Below are 18,057 nucleotides of genomic sequence, written 5' to 3' on the forward strand. Positions count from 1 at the left end.
TACACGCTACTCGAAGTAAAAACAGCCTCCGGAAGTCGTGAAAAAAATATGTAGACCGATCAACGGTCGTATCTATAGTTAATGGACCTTTTGAGCCGGTTAATCTACTCATGTCGGTGCTAAGGCCGCCGACCGGACATGTAGCGCGTCGGAGTGCAAGGGGGGTTCCTGATGATCACTATGATCGAGCGAGTCTGCGCATCTTAGCGATCATAGTGATGTGTGTTGGATGAGGGATCCATGGGTAAAACAGCTGTTGATGATCTGGATAACTCTGAAAAAATTGTGTAGAGGATGGTCGAGTGCATCGAGTTGGGTATCTAACTGTTATGGAACCTTTTTACCCGGTATCTTCTAGGCGTGTTAAGTGGTAAGGTCGACTGGCATCGTTGGAGGTGGGGTGCTGATTCCAAAGCTAACGCCAAGTAAAACAGCCCCGGAAACTAACGTGAAAAAACTTTTTATAGGATACAGGTCCACACGGTCGGGAATCTATTTGTTATGGACCTTTTGAGAAACGGGTACTCTAGTCATGTGGTGGTAAAGTAAGAGAACCGACGCTCCGAGACAGTCGTCGGAGCTTGGGTTCTGATTAACACGCTATCGAGAGTTAACAAACATCCGGAAAACTCGTGAAAAAAATATTAGAGCGATCCAACGATTTTCGGATCTATAGTTATGGACCTTTTTACCCGGCACTATATAGTTGTGTCGGTGGTATGAGCCAGCCTGGACAGCGTCGCTATCATGTAATGATTCCTCTCTACGCCAAGTAAAACATCCTCCGGAAAAACTAGAAGACGAAAAAATATTTATTATATGAGCGATCCAACGGTCGGCATCTACTGTTATAGGACCTTTTTAATTCTGCCGGATATTTCTCTCTAGTCGTGTCCGTGGTGGAGTTGGCTGACTGGCAATCGTTCGATGGAGGTCGACGAGACGGGGTACGGAATTCCAAGCTACTCCAAGTAAAACAGTCCTCCGGGAAACTCGTGAAAAAAAAAAACTTTCATAGCGATCCATACGGTCGGATCTTTTGATTGTTATATGATCCTTTTGAGCGCGCTAACTCTATCTAGTCCATGTCGGTTTGTGTAAGGCCCGGACCGGGACATGTAACGTCGGAGTGCGGTTCTGATACACGCTACTCGAAGTAAACCCTCCGGGAAAGTCGTGAAAAAAAATTTTACACCGCTCCAACGGCTCGGATCTATAGTTTATGGACCTTTTGTTAACCGCGGAACTCTACTCATGTTCGGTGTTAAGGCCCGACCTTGACACAACGTTGGGGTGCGGTTCTGATTCCACGCTAAACTAGTAAAACAGCTTCCGGAAACTCATGAAAAAAATTTTAGAAGGCGATTCAACAACTCTCGGATCTACTGGGAACCTTTTTACCCGGTACATCGAAGGCGTGTCCGTGGTAACGTCCGATTCTTGGGCCATTCGTCGGAGTGCGGTCTGATTTGAATTCCAACGCTAACTCCAAGTATATTTACAGCTTTTCCGGAAACTCGTGAAAAAAGAAAATTTTAGAGCGATCCATTACGGTCGGATCCATTGTCATGGACCTTTTTAACCCGGCCCTGCTAAGTCGTGTCCGTGGTAAAGGTCCGATCTGGGCATTGCGTTGGAAGTGGGTGTTATCGGATTCCAAGCCTACTCCAAGTAAAACAGCTTCCGGAAAACTCGTGAAAAAAAATTTTAAGAGCGATTCCAACGGTCGGATCTATTGTTATCGGACGGACTTTTGACCGGTAATTCTTAGTCATGCCGGTGGTATATAGGGCCCGACGCGGACATTAATACGTCGGAGCTGCGGTTCTGATTACACGCTACTCGAAGTAAAAACATCGCCTCCGTAAAGTCGTGAAAAAAATTTTACAACCGATCCCTCATCGGTCGGAATCTATAGTTATGGACCTTTTGAGCTGGTACTCTACTCGTGTCGGTGTTTAAGGCCTCGACCAGGACATCGTCGCGAGTGCGGTACTGATTCCACGCTACCTCTCAAGGAAAACAGCTTCCCAAAACTCGTGAAAAAAATTTTAGAGCGATTATCACGACGGTCGGGATTGTCTGCTATGGACCTTTTTACTTCCCCGGATATTCTAGTCGTGTCCCGTGGTAAGGTCCGACTGGGCATCGTTGGAGTGGGGTACTGATTTCACGCTCAAGCTACTCCAAGTAAAACAGTCCCTTCGGAAACTCGTGAAGAAAACTTTTATAGCGATCCAAACGGTCGGATCTATAGTTAAGGACCTTTTTTACGCCTCGGCCTCTCTAGTCATGTCGGTGGTAATGCGGACCGGACAGCGTCGGATTGCGGTATTGATTACACGCTCCTCATAGTAAAACACGCGGCCTCCTTAGGAAACTCGTTGAAAAAACTTTTTGACCGATCCAACGGTCGGTTCTATCTATATGTTATGGAACCTTTTTGAGCCGTCGGTACTCTAGTCATGTCGGTGGTAGGGGGGAGGCGCCAGACCGGTACAGTCGTCGTAGTGGGGTTCTGATTACACGCATATACTCGAAGTAAAATAAGCCTCGACGCGGAAAGTCGTGAAAAAAATTTTAGGACCGGGACCACTTCGATTCGATACGGTCGGATCTATAGTTAGCGGACCGACCTTTTGAGCCGGTACTTTTTCTCTCATGTCGGTGTTAAGGCGCCGATGCATTGAACATCATCGATCGGAGTGCGGTACTTCGATTCCACGCTACTCCAAGTAAAAACACGCCTTCCGAAAAAGTCGTGAAATAAAAATTTTAGAGCGATCCAACGGTCATATCTATAGTTAAGGTCTTTTTACCCTCGCCCCTTTTTAGTCGTGTCCCGTGGTAAAGGTCAGACTTGGGCATCGTTGGAGTGTGGGTATACTGATGTCATAGCTACTCCATAGTAAAACAGCCTCCGGAAACGTCGTGAAAAAACTTTTATTATGTGCCAAACGGTCGATCTATAGTTAAGGTGACCTTTTAAAATGCCCCCGGCCCTTCTTAGTTGTGTACGTGGTAAGGTGTCTCTTTTTGTGACTTTGGCATCGTTGGAAGTGGCGTGCTGGATTTCCAAGCTATAACGCCAAGTAAAAACAGCCTTCCGGAAACTCGTGAAAAAACTTTTAATAGCGATCCGCCCAACGGTCGGATCTATTGTTATGGACCTTTGAGACGGTACTTGGCTTAATTGTCATGTTGGTGGTAAGGACGCGACCAGGTTTACAGCATCGGAGTTCGGTCTGATTACACGCTACTCGAAGTAAAACAGCCTCTAGGAAGTTTTAAAAAAAATTTTAGACCGATTCAGGTGAAGGTCGGTCGTATCTATAGTTATGGACCTTTTAGCCGGTACTTTCCTAATGTCGGTGTTAAGGCCGCGACCGGACCATCGTCGAGTGCGGTACTGATGTTCACGCTACTCCAAGAGAAACGAGCTTCCGGTAAACACGTGAAAAAAAGTTTAGAGAGATCCCAATGGTCCTGGATCTATTGTTAATGGACCTTTTTACCCGGTACTACTAGTCATGTCGGTGGTAAGGCCGAACGGACAGTGTCGGAGAGGCGGTTTTGATTACAGTGCTACTTCGAAGTAAATACAGCAATCGGTATAACTGCCGCTGAAAAAAAATATTAGAGCGATCCAACGGATCGGATCTATAGGTTTATGGACCTTTTTAACCCGGGCACTAATAGTCGTGGTCGGTGGTATGGCCGGCGCTGGACAGCGTCGCAATCATGTAATGATTCCGCTCTTATGCTTGCCAATATAAAACATCCTTCGAAAAAACTCCTCGTGAAAAAAAAATTTTTAGAGCGATCCAAACGGTTCCAGGATCTACTACTGTTATGATGTGCCTTTTTAAAACCGGTGCACTCTATGTCGTGTCCGTGGTAAGGTCCCGACTGGCATCGTTCCGAGTGGGGTTACTGATTCTCTCCAAAGCTACTCCAAGTAAAGACGGCTCTGGAAACTCGTGAAAAACTTTCATAGGCGATCAACAACGGTCGGATCTATTGTTATGGAGGACCTTTTGAGCCTGGTACTCAGCTATTCCATTGTTCGGTGTGTAAGGCACGACCGGAAAGCGTCGGAGTGCGGTTCTGATTTACCGCTACTCGAAGTAAAACACGCCTCTCCGGGAAAGCGTCGTGAAAATAAATTTGAGACGCAGTCCGATTCCAACGGTCGTATCTATAGTTATCGGATGCCTTTTTGAGCCGGTAATTCTATACTCATGTTGGTGCTAAGGCCACGACCAGACCTGGTACTACAGCGCGGATGGTGCGGTTTCTTTGATTGTATAACGCTTATCCAAGTAAAAACAGAAGGGCACAGCTTCGCGAGAAAACTCATCCGAAAAAAAATTTTAGAGCGATCCAACGGTCGGATCTACTGTTATGGACCTTTTTAAAGCCCCGGTACTCTAGGCGTTGGCCGTGGTAATGTCCGACGTGGGCATCGTCGGAGTGCGGTACTGATTCCAACTACTCCAAGTGAAAATAGCTTTCCGGTAACTCGTGAAAAAAATTTTAGAGCGAATCCAAAACGGTCGGATCTATTGTTTATGGACGCTTTTTACTTTGGTACTCTAGTCGTGTCCGTGGGTAAGGTCCGACTGGGCATCTGTTGGAGTGGGGTAAAAAAACGCATTCAAGCTACTCCAAGTAAATAGCCTCCGAAAACCTCGTGAAAAATTTTTTAGAGCACATCCAACGGTCGGATCTATAGTTATGGGACCTTTTGAGCCGGTACTCTCTACTCCTGTCGGTGTTAAGGCCCGACTGGAACATCGTCGGAGTGCGTGTACCGATTCCTACGCTACTGCTGCCAAGTAAAACAGCTTCCGGTAACTCGTGAAAAAATTTTAGAGCGATCCAACGGTCGGATCTACTGTTATGGACCTTTTTACCCGGTACTCTAGTCGTGTCCGTGGTAAGGTCCGACTGGGCATCGTATGAGTGGGGTACTGATTCCCAAGCTAACTCCAAGTAAACAGCCTCCCGGAGAAACTCGTGAAGAAACTCTTATAGCGATCCAATGGTCGGATCTATTGTTATGGACCTTTTTGAGCCGGTACTCTAAGTCATGGTGTCGGTGGTAACGCCCGAGCCGGATAGCGTCGGAGTGTGGTTTTGATTACACGCTACTTCGAAGTACAACAGCCTCCGGAAAGTCGTGATAAAAAAATTTTTAGACCGATCGAATGGTCGGATCTATAGTTATCGACCTTTTGAGCCGGTACTCTACTCGTGTCGGTGTTAAGGCCCGAGCGGACATCGTCGGAGTGAGGTACTGATTCCACGCTACTCCAAGTAAAACAGCTTCCAGAAACTCGTGAAAAAAAATTTAGAGCGATCCAACGGTCGGATCTAATGTTATGGACCTTTTTATCCGGTACTCTAGTCGTGTCTGTGGTAAGGTCCGACGGGGCATCGTTGGAGTGGGGTACTAATTCCAAGCTACTCCAAGTAAAACAGCCTCCGGAAACTCGTGAAGAAACTTTTATAGCGATCCAAGGGTCGGATCTATTGTTATGGACCTTTTGAGCCGGTACTCTCTCCTCTCACAGAGCTCTAAGTGTTTTGGTAAGACCTAGCACACCGACAGCGTCGGAGTGTGGTTCTGATTACACGCTACTCGAAGTAAAACAGCCTCCAGAAAGTCGTGAAAAAAATTTTAGACCGATCGAGGGTAACGGTCGTATCTATAGTTATGGACCTTTTGAGCCGGTACTCTACTCATGTCGGTGTTAAGGCCCGACTGGGCATCGTCGGAGTGCGGTACTGATTCCACGCTACTCCATGTAAAACAGCCTCCGAAAAGTCGTGAAAAAAATTTTAGAGCGATCCAACGGTCGGATCTATAGTTATGGACCTTTTGAGCCGGTACTCTACTCATGTCGGTGTTAAGGCCCCACTGGACATCGTCGGAGTGCGGTACCGATTCCTCGCTACTCCAAGTAAAACAACTTCGGTAACTCGTGAAAAAAATTTTAGAGCGATCCAACGGTCGGATATCTACTGTTATGGACCTTTTTACCCGGTACTCTTAGTCGTGTCCGTGGTAAGGTCCGACTGGCATCGTTGGAGTGGGGTACTGATTCCAAGCTACTCCAAGTAAAACAGCCTCCAGAAACTCGTGAAGAAACTTTTATAGCGATCCAACGGTCGGATCTATTGTTATGTTTGAGCCGGGTACTTACTCTCATGTCGGTGGTAAAGCCCGACCGGACATCGTCGGAGTGCAGTACTGATTCCACGCTACTCCAAGTAAAACAACTTTCAAAAACTCGTGAAAAAAATTTTAGAGCGATCCAACGGTCGGATTTACTGTTATGGACCTTTTTACCCGGTACTCTAGTCGTGTCCGTGGTAAGGTCCGATTGGGCATCGTTGGAGTGGGGTACTGATTCCAAGCTACTCCAAGTAAAACAGCCTCCGGAAACTAGTGAAGAAACTTTTATAGTGATCCAACGGTCGGTATCTATTGTTATGGACCTTTTGAGCCGGTACTCTAGTCATGTGTCGGTGGTAAAGGCGCGAGCCCGGACAGCGTCGGACGTGGCGGTTCTGATTACACGCTACTCGAAGTAAAACAGCCTCTGGGAAGTTTTAAAAAAATTTTAGACCGATCCAACGGTCGGATCTATAGTTATGGACCTTTTGAGCCGGTACTCTCCTAATGTCGGTGTTCACGCCCGACCGGACATCTTCGGAGTGCGGTACTGATTCCACGCTACTCCAAGGAAAACAGCTTCCGGAAACTCGTGAAAAAAATTTTAGAGCGATCCAACGATCGGATCTATAGTTATTGACCTTTTTACCCGGCACTATAGTCGTGTCAGTGGTATGGCCAGACTGGACAGCGTCGCTCTCATGCACTGATTCCTCTCTACGCCAAGTAAAACATCCTATGGAAACTCGTGAAAAAAAATTTAGAGCGATCCAACGGTCGGATTTATAGTTAAGGACCTTTTTACCCGTCACTCTAGTCGTGTTCGTGGTAAGGTCCGACTGGACATCATCGGAGTGGAGTACTGATTCCAAGCTACTCCAAGTAAAACAGCCTTCGGAAACTCGTGAAAAAACTTTTATAGCGATCCAACGGTCTAATCTATTGTTATGGACTTTTTGAGCCAGTACTCTAGTCATGTCGGTGGTAAGGCCCGACCGGACAGCGTCTGAGTGCGGTTCTGATTACACGCTACTCGAAGTAAAACAGCCTTCGGAAAGTCGTCTTTTTTGAAAAAATTTTTAGAGCTATCCCACAGTCGGATCTATTGGTATGGACCTTTTGAGCCGGTACTCTACTCATGTCGATGTTAAGGCCCGACCGGACATCGTCCGAGTGCGTTATTGATTCCACGCTACTCCAATCAAAACAGCAATCCGGAACCTTCGTGAAAAAAAATTTTAGAGCGATCCAACGGTCGAATCTATTGTTATGGACCTTTTGAGCCGTACTTCTCTAGTCCATTTTGTCGGTGGTAAGGCCCAACCGGACAGCGTCAGAGTGCGGTTCTGATGACACGCTACTCATAGTAACACAGCCTCCGGAAAGTCGTGAAAAAATTTTTAGAGCGATGCAACGGTCGGATCTATTGTTAGGGACCTTTTGAGCCGGTACTCTACTCATGTCGGTGGTAAGACCCGACTGGACATCGTCTGTGTGCGGTTCTGATTCCAAGCTACTCCAAGTAAAACAGCTTCTGGAAGCTCGTGAAAAAAGTTTTAGAGCGATCCAACGGTAGGATCTATTGTTATGGACCTTTTGAGCCAGCACTCTTGTCGTTGCCGGGGGAAGGTCCGCCCGGACAGCGTCATCGTGCAAAACTGATTCCATGCTACTCATAGTAAAAGAGCCTTTGGAAACTCGTGAAAAAAAATTTAGAGCGATCCCGCGGTCGGATCTATACTTATGGACCTTCTTACCCGGCACTATTAGTCGTTGTCGTGGTATGCCCGACTGGACAGCGTCGCTGTGGATGTACTGATCTTCCACTCTACTCCAAGTAAAACAGCATTCTCCGAAAACTCGTGAAAAAAAATTTTAGAGCGATCCAACGGTCGGATCTATAGTTAACCTGTTACGGTGTTTTTCACCCGGCACTCTAGTCGTGTCCACGTAAGTGGTCCGACTGGACATCGTCAGTTGTGGGGTCCTGATTCCAAAGCTACTCCACCAGTAAAACAGCCTTCTGGTAGAAACTCGTGAAAAACTTTTATAGCGATCCTAACGGTCGGATCTATTGTTATTGGACCTTTTGAGTTTTTTTTCCTGGGTACTCTAGTCATGTCGGTGGTAAGGCCCGACCGGACAGCGTCTGAGTGCGGTTCTGATTACACGGCTTAGTCGAAGTTAAAACAGCCTCCGGAAAGTCGTGAAACAAATTTTAGAGCGATCCAACGGTAGGATCTATTGTTATGGACCTTTTGATCCAGTACTCTACTCATGATGGTGTTAAGGCCCGACCAGATAGCGTCGGAGAACGGTATTGATTCCACGCTTCTCCAAGTAAAACATCCTCCAGAAACTCGTGAAAAAAATTTTAGAGCGATCCAACGGTCAGATCTATTCTTATGGACCTTTTAAGCCGGTACTTTTGTAGTCTATTATCTCATGTCGGTGTTAAGGCCAGAACGGACATCGTCGCTATATATACTGATTCCTCTCAACGCCAAAAACATCCTCTCGTAAAAAACTCATAACAAAAATTTTATTAGCGATCTTTCCCACGGTCGGATCTATAGTTAAGGACATTTTTACCCGGCACTCTAGTCGTGTCCGTGGTAGGGTCCGACTGGGCATCGTTGGAGTGGGGTACTGATTCCAATCTACTCCAAGTAAAACAGCCTCCGAAAACTCGTGAAAAAAATTTTATAGCGATCCAAGGGTCGGATTCTATTCTTATGGACCTTTTGAGCCGGTACTCTTATACTCATGGCGGTTGGTTACGGTCCGACCGGACAGCGTCGGAGTGCAGTTCTGATTAGACGCTGCTCGAAGTAAAACAGCCTCCGGAAAGTCATGAAAAAATTTTTAGAGCGATCCAACGGTAGGATCTATTCTTATGGACCTTTTGAGGCAGTACTCTACTCATGATAGTGTTAAGGCCCGACCGAATAGCGTCGGAGTGCGGTTTTGATTACACGCTCCTCGAAGTAAAACAGCCTCCGGAAAGTCATGAAAAAAATTTTAGAGCGATCCAACGGTCGGATCTATTGTAATGGACCTTTTGAGCCGGTGCTCCACTCATGTCGGTGTTAAGGCCCGACCAGACATCGTCGGAGTGCGGTCCTGATTCCACGCTACTCCAAGTAAAAGAGCTTCCGGAAGCTCGTGAAAAATGTTTTAGAGCGATCCAACGGTCGGATCTATTGTTATGGTCCTTTTGAGCCGGTACTCTACTCATGTCGGTGTTAGAAAAAGGCCCGACCGGACATCGTCAGAGTGCGGTTCTGAATCCACGCTACTCCAAGTAAAACAGCTTCCGGAAGCTCGTGAAAAAAGTTTTAGAGCGATCCAACGGTCGGATCTATTGTTATGGACCTTTTTGATTTTTGTGTTGGCCGCGTACTCTAGTCATGTCGGTGGTAAGGCCCGACCGAACATCGTCGGAGTGCGGTCCTAATTCCACGCTAAAGGAATCAGCCTCCGGAAACTCATGAAAAAATATTTAGAGCGATCCAACGGTCGGATCTATAGTTATGAACCTTTTTACCTGGCACTCTAGTCGTGTCAGTGGTATGGCCCGACTGGACAGCGTCGCTGTGATGTAATGATTCCACTCTTCCCCAAGGAAAACAACCTCTGAAAACTCGTCAAAAAAATTTTAGAGCGATCCAATGGTCGGATCTATTGTTATGTCCTTTTTCACGCTACTCTTAGTAAAACAGCCTTTGGAAGCTCGTGAAAACAATTTTAGAGCGATCCAACGGTCTAATCTATAGTTATGTACCTTTTTACCCGACACTCTAGTCGTGACGGTGGTATGGCCCGACTAGACAGCGTCGCTGTGATGTATTGATTACACTCTACTCCTAGTAAAACAGCCTCCGGAAACTTGTGAAAAAAAATTTACAGCGATCCAACGGTCGGATCTATAGTTATGGACCATTTTCCCGGTACTCTTGTTAGGTCGGTGGTAAGGCCCGACCGGACAGCGTCGGAGTGCGGTTCTGATTACACGCTACTCGAAGTAAAACAGCCTCCGGAAACTCGTGAAAAAAATTTAGAGCAATCCAACGGTCGGATCTATAGTTGTGGACCTTTTTACCCGGCACTCTTGTCGTTGCCGTGGGAAGGTCCGCCCGGACAGCGTCGTCGTGCAGAACTGATTCCACGCTACTCATAGTAAAAGAGCCTTTGGAAACTCGTGAAAAAAAATTTAGAGCGATCCAACGGTCGGATCTATAGTTATGGACCTTCTTACCCGGTACTATGGTCGTGTCGGTTGGTTATTGGCCCGACTGGACGGGCGTCGGAGTGCGTTTTCTGATTACACGCTACTTCGAAGTAAAAACAGCCTCCGGAAAGTCGTTGAAAAATTTTTTTAGGAGCGATTTCCAACGATCGGTTTATTCTATAGTTATGGACCTTTTTACCCGGTATACTCTGAGTCAGGTCGGTGGTAAGGCCCGACCCGGACAGCGTTTCGAAGTGCGGTTCTGATTCCCACGCTACTCGAGGTAAAACAACCTTTGGAAACTCGTGAAAAAAATTTTAGACGGATCCAACAGTCGGATCTATAGTTATGGACCTTTTTACCCGATACTCTTGTCGTTGCGGTGGGAGGGCCCGACCGGACAAGGCTCATCGTCGTGGCAAAACTGATTTCACCCTACTCTTAGTTAAAACAGCCTTTGGAAACTCGTGAAAACAATTTTTTGAGCGATCCAACGGTCTAATCTATAGTTATTGTACCTTTTTACCCGACCACTCTAGTCGTGACGGTTGGTATGGCCCGACTAGACAGTGTTGCTGTGGATGTATTTGATTACACTCTATTCCAAGCAAAACAGCCTCCGGAAACTTTTGCTGAAAAAAATTTTAGAGCGATTTCCAACGGTCGGATCTTATAGTTATGGACCTTTTTACCCGGGTACTCTCGTCAGGTCGGTGGTAAGGCGCCGAACTGCGAACAGCGTCCGAGTGCGGTTCTGATTCCATGCTACTCGAAGTAAAACAGCCTCCGGAAACTCGTGAAAAAAATTTTAGAGGGGTGCCATCCAACGGTCGGATCTATAGTTATGGACCTTTTTACCCGGTACTCTTGTCATTGCCGTGGGAGGGCCCGACCGCAACACGTTGTCGTGCAAAACTGATTCCAAGCTACTCTGAGTAAAACAGCCTTCGGAAACCCGTGAAAAAACTTTTATAGCGATCCAACGGTCGGATCTATTGTTATGGACCTTTTGAGCCGGTTCTCTGGTCATGTCGGTGGTATGGCCCGACTGGATATCGCCGTAATGCGGTTCTAATTACACCCCCCTCCAAGTAAAACAACCTTTGAAAACTCGTGAAAAAAATTTTAGAGCGATCCAACGGTCGGATCTATAGTTATGACCTTTTTTATTTACCCGGCACTCTAGTCGTGTCTGTGGTATGGCCCGACTGGACAGCGTTCCTGTGATGTACTGATTCCATTCAACTCCAAGTAAAACAACCTCCAGAAACTTGTGAAAAAATTTTAGTACGATCCAACGGTCGGATATATAGTTATTGACCTTTTTACCCGGCATTATAGTCGTTGTCTGGTGGTATTGGCCAGACTGGACATCGTCGCTCTCATGCACTGATTCCTCTCTACGCCAAGAAAAACATCCTACGGAAACTCGAGAAAAACAATTTAGAGCGATCCAACGGTCGGATCTATAGTTAAGGACCTTTTTACCCGGCACTCTATTCGTATCCGTGGTAAGGTCCGACTGGACATCGTCGGAGTGGGGTACTGATTCCAAGCTACTCCAAGTAAAACAGCCTTCGGAAACTCGTGAAAAAACTTTTATAGCGATCCAACGGTCGGAATCTTTTATTGTTATGGACCTTTTTGAGCCGGTACTCTAGTCATGTCCCCGGTGGTAAGGTCTCCGAACCGGGACAGCGTCTGAGTGCGGTTCTGATTACACGCTACTCGAAGTAAAACATCCTCCGGAAAGTCGTGAAAAAAAATTTAGAGCGATCCAACGGTCGGATCTATAGTTATGGCCCTTCTTAACCGATTCTCTCGTCATGTCGGTGGTAGGGCCCGACCGGATATCGCCGTAATGCGGTTGTGATTACACCCTCCTCCAAGTAAAACAACCTTTGAAAACTCGTGAAAAAATTTTTAGAGCGATCCAACGGTCGGATGTATAGTTATGGACCTTTTTACCCGGCACTCTAGTCGTGTCTGTGGTATGGCCCGACTGGAGCAGCGTTCCTGTGGTGGTGTACTGTAATTCACACTCTACTCCAAGTAAAACAGCCTCCGGTAAACTCGTGATAAAAATTTTTAGTGCGATCCAACGGTCGGATATATTAGTTATTGACCTTTTTACCCGGCACTATAGTCTGTTGTCGGTGGTTATTGGCCAGACTGGACATCGTCACTTCTCATGCACTGATTCCTCTCTACGCCAAGAAAAACATCTACGGAAACTCGAGAAAAAAAATTTAGAGCGATCCAAACGGTCGGTTATCTATATGTTAAGGACCTTTTTACCCGGCACTCTAGTTTCGTGTCCGTGAGTAACGTCCGACTGGACATCTGTCGGAGTGGGGTACTGATTCCAAGCTTACTTCAATGTAAAACAGCCTTCGGAAACTCGTGAAAAAACTTTGTTTATGGCGTTTCCAACGGTTGGATGTATTGTTATGGAACCTTTTTGAGTTCCGGTACTCTAGTCATGTCTCGGTGTTAAGGCCCGACCGGACAGTGTCTGAGTTACGGTTTCTTATTACACGTCTTACTCGAAGTAAAACATCCTTCGGAAAGTCATGAAAACAATTTAGAGCGATCCAACGGTCGGATTCTATTGTTATGGAACCTTTTTACCATAGTACTCTTGTCGTTGCCGTGGGCAACAAGGCCGGACCGCGACAGCGTCGTCGTGCAAAATTGAATCCTATACTACTCTTAGTACTTAACCTTTGGAAACTCTCGTGAAAAAAATTTTAAGAGCCATCCAACGGTCGGATCTATAGTTATGGACCTTGTTAACCGGTACTCTTGTCGTTGCCGTGGGAAGGCCCGCCCGGACAGTTCGTCGTCGTGAAAAACTGATTCCAAGCTACTGATAGTAAAAGAGCCTTCGGAAACTCGTGAAAAAAAAATTTAGAGAACGATCCAACGGTCGGATCTATAGTTTATGGCCTTCTTACCCGGTACTCTGGTCGTGTCGGTGGTAGGGCGCCGACCGGATATTCGCCGTAATGCAGTTGTGATTACACCCTCCTCCAAGTAAAACAACCTTTGAAAACTTGTGAAAAAAATTTTTAGTACGATCCAACGGTCGGATATATAGTTATTGACCTTTTTACCCGGCACTCTAGTCGTGTCCGTGGTAAGGTCGACTGGACATCGTCGGAGTGGGGTACTGATTCCAAGCTACTCTAAGTAAAACAGCCTTCGGAAACTCGTGAAAAAACTTTTATAGCGATCCAACGGTCGGATCTATTGTTATGGACCTTTTTACCTGGTACTCTTGTCGTTGGCCGTGGGAAAAAAAGGCCAGACCGGACAGCGTCTGAGTGCAGAAATTGAATCCATGCTACTCTGAGTAAAACAGCCCTTTGGAAAACTCGTGAAAAAAATTTTTAGAGCGATCCAACGGTCGGATCTATAGTTATGGACCTTTTGAAGCCAGGTACTCTAGTCATGTCGGTGGTAAGGCCGACCGGGACAGCGTCTGAGTGCGGTTTCTGATTACACGCTACTCGAAGTAAAACATCCTCCGGAAAGTCGTGACAAAAAAAATTTAGAGCCGATCCAACGGTTCGGATCTATAGTTATGGCCCTTTCTTAACCGATTTCTGCTCGTCATGTCGGTGGTAGGGCCCGACCGGATCGCGTATGCGGTTGTGATTACACCCTCCTCCAAGTAAAACAACCTTTGAAAACTCGTGAAAAAATTTTTAGAGCGATCCAACGGTCGGATGTATAGTTATGGACCTTTTTACCCGGCACTCTAGTCGTGTCTGTGGTATGGCCCGACTGGACAACGTTCCTGTGGTGTACTGATTCCACTCTACTCCAAGTAAAACAGCCTCCGGAAACTCGTGAAAAAATTTTAGTACGATCCAACGGTCGGATATATAGTTATTGACCTTTTTACCCGGCACTATAGTCGTGTCGGTGGTATGGCCAGACTGGACATCGTCACTCTCATGCACTGATTCCTCTCTACGCCAAGAAAAACATCCTACGGAAACTCGAGAAAAAAAATTTTAGAGCGATCAACGGTCGGATCTATAGTAAGGACCTTTTTACCCGGCACCTCTAGTCGTGTCCGTGGGTAAGGTCCGACTGGACATCGGTCGGAGTGGGTACTGATTCCCAAGCTACTCTAAGTAAAACAGCCTTCGAAACTCGTGAAAAAACTTTTAGTGCGATCCAACGGTCGGATCTATAGTTATGGACCTTCTTACCCGGTTCCCTCGTCATGTCGGTGGGAGGGCCCGACCGGATATCGCCGTAATGCGGTTGTGATTACACCCTCCTCCAAGTAAAACAACCTTTGAAAACTCGTGAAAATTTTTTTAGAGCGATCCAACGGTCGGATCTTTAGATATGGACCTTTTTACCCGGCACTCTAGTCGTGTCTGTGGTATGGCCCGACTGGACAGCGTTCCTGTGGTGTACTGATTCCACTCTACTCCAAGTAAAACAGCCTCCGAAAACTCGTGAAAAAATTTTAGTACGATCCAACGGTCGGATATATAGTTATTGACCTTTTTACCCGGCACTATAGTCGTGTCGGTGGGATGGCCAGACTGGACATCGTCGCTCTCATGCACTGATTCCTCTGTACGCCAAGAAAAACATCCTACGGAAACTCGAGAAAAAAAATTTAGAGCGATCCAAACGGTCAGGACATCTATAGTTAAGGACCTTTTTACTCGGCACTCTATTCGTATCCGTGGTTAAGGTCCAACTGACATCGTCGGAGTGGGGTACTGATTCCAAGCTACTCTCAAGTAAAAAACAGCCTTCGGAAACTCGTGAAAAAACTTTTAGAGCGATCAGGATGGTCGGATCTTATAGTTTTATGGACCTTCTTACCCGCCCGGTACTCTGGTCGTGTCGGTGGTAGGCTTGCCCGACGGAGATCGCCGTAAATGCAGTTGATTGATTTACACCAATCTCTTCCAAGTAAAACAACCTTTGAAAACTCGTGAAAAAATTTAGTACGATCCAACGGTCGGATATATAGTAATTGACCTTTTTACCCGGCACTATAGTCGTGTCGGTGGTATGGCCAGACTGGACATCGTCACTCTCATGCACTGATTCCTCTCTACGCCAAAGAAAAACATCCTACAGAAACTCAGAGATAAAAAAAAAGGTTTTTAGAGCGATCCAACGGTCGGATCTATAGTTAAGTACCTTTTTACCCGGCACTCTAGTCGTCGTCCGTGGTAAGGTCGACTGGACATCGTCGGAGTGGGTACTGATTCCAAGCTACTCCAAGTAAAACAGCCTTCGGAAACTCGTGAAAAAACTTTTAGTGCGATCCAACGGTCGGATCTATAGTTATGGACCTTCTTACCCGGTTCCCTCGTCATGTCGGTGGTAGGGCCCGACCGGATATCGCCGTAATGCGGTTGTGATTACACCCTCCTCCAAGATAAAACAACCTTCCAAAACTCGTGAAAATTTTTTAGAGCATCCAACGGTCGGATCTTTAGTTAGAAATTCTTAAACACAGAATCTCGACCTTTAGGGCTTACCCGGTGAGAGGATGGAGTGGCACTCTAGTCGTGTCTCTGTTTATGGCCCGACTGGACAGGTTCCTGTGGTGTACTGATTTCCGCTCTACTCCAAGTAAAACAAGCCTCCGGAAACTCCGTGAAAAAATTTAGTACGATCCAACGGTCGGATATATAGTTATTGACCTTTTTACCCGGCACTATAGTCGTGTCGGTGTATGGCCAGACTGGACATCGTCGCATTCTCATGCTCTGATTCCTCTCTAGCGCAAGTAAAAAACATCGTACGGAAACTCGAGAAAAAAATTTTAGAGCGATGTCCACAACGGTCGGATCTATAGTTAAGGACTTTTTACCCGGCACTCTCTCGTGTTTCCGTGGTAAGGTCCGACTAGACATCGTCTGGAGGGATGTGTGGGTACTGATTCCAAGCTACTCCAAGCATAAAACAGCCTTCGGAAAACTCGTGAAAAAAAAACTTTTTAGAGCGACCCAACGGTCTCGGATCTTATATAGTTATGGACCTTCTTACCCGGTACTCTGTCGTGTCGGTGGTAGGGGCCGCGCCGACCGGATATCGCCGTAATGCTGTTGTGTGATTTCACCCTTCTCCAAGTAAAACAACCTTTGAAAACTCGTGAAAAACTTTTAGTACAATCCAACGGTCGGATATATAGTTATTGACCTTTTTACCCGGCACTATAGTCGTGTCGGTGGTATGGCCAGACTGGACATCGTCGCCTCTCATGCACTGATTCCTCTCTACGCCAAGAAAAAACATCCTACGGAAACTCGAGAAAAAATTTTAGAGCGATCAACGGTATCGGATCTATAGTTAAGGACCTTTTTACCGGCACTCTAGTCGTGTCCGTGGTAAGGTCCGACTGGACATCGTCCGCGAGGTGGGGTACTGATTCCAAGCTACTCCAAGTAAAACAGCCTTCGGAAAACTCGGTGAAAAAAACTTGTTTTATAGCGATCCAACGGTTGGATGTATTGTTATGGACCTTTTGAGCCGGTACTCTAGTCATGTCGGTGTTAAGGCCCGACCGGACAGTGTCTGAGTACGGTTCTTATTACATGCTACTCGAAGTAAAACATCCTTCGGAAAGTCGTGAAAAAAATTTTAGAGCGATCCAACGGTCGGATCTATAGTTATGGACCTTTTTACCCGGTTCTCTAGTCATGTCGGTGGTAGGGCCCGACCGGATATCGCCGTAATGCGGTTGTGATTACACCCTCCTCCAAGTAAAAGAACCTTTGAAAACTCGTGAAAAATTTTTTACAGCGATCCAAACGGTCGGATCTATAGTTATGGACCTTTTTACCCGGCACTCTAGTCGTGTCTGTGGTATGGCCCGACTGGACAACGTTCCTGTGGTGTACTGATTCCGCTCTACTCCAAGTAAAACAGCCTCCGGAAACTCGTGAAAAAATTTTAGTACGATCCAACGGTCGGATATATAGTTATTGACCTTTTTACCCGGCACTATAGTCGTGTCGGTGGTATGGCCAGACTGGACAACGTTGCTCTCATGCACTGATTCCTCTCTACGCCAAGTAAAACATCCTACGGAAACTCGTGAAAAAACTTTTAGAGCGATCCAACGGTCGGATCTATAGTTAACGACCATTTTACCCGGCACTCTAGTCCGTGTCCGTGGTAAGGTCCGACTGGGACATTCATCGGAAATGGTGGTACTGATTCCAAGCTACTCGAAGTAAAACAGCCTTCGGAAACTCGTGAAAAAACTTTTATAGCGATCCAACGGTCGGATCTATTGTTATGGACCTTTTGAGCCGGTACTCTAGTCATGTCGGTGGTAAGGCCCGACCGGACAGCGTCTTAGTGCGGTTCTGATTACACGCTACTCGAAGTAAAACATCCTCCGAAAAGTCGTGAAAAAAAATTTAGAGCGATCCAACGGTCGGATCTATAGTAATGGACCCTTCTTACTATAGTGTGAGCCCTGTTATGGTTCTCTAGTCGTGTCGGTGGTATGGCCGACCGGATATCGCCCGTAATGCGGTTGTGATTACACCCCTCCTCCAAGTAAAAACAACCTTTTGAAAACTCGTGAAAATTTTTTTTAGAGCGATCCAAACGGTCGGATCTTTAGTTATGGACCTTTTTACCCGGC

Source organism: Populus alba, chromosome 9 (assembly GCF_005239225.2).
Source record: "Populus alba chromosome 9, ASM523922v2, whole genome shotgun sequence".
Classification (NCBI taxonomy): domain Eukaryota; kingdom Viridiplantae; phylum Streptophyta; class Magnoliopsida; order Malpighiales; family Salicaceae; genus Populus; species Populus alba.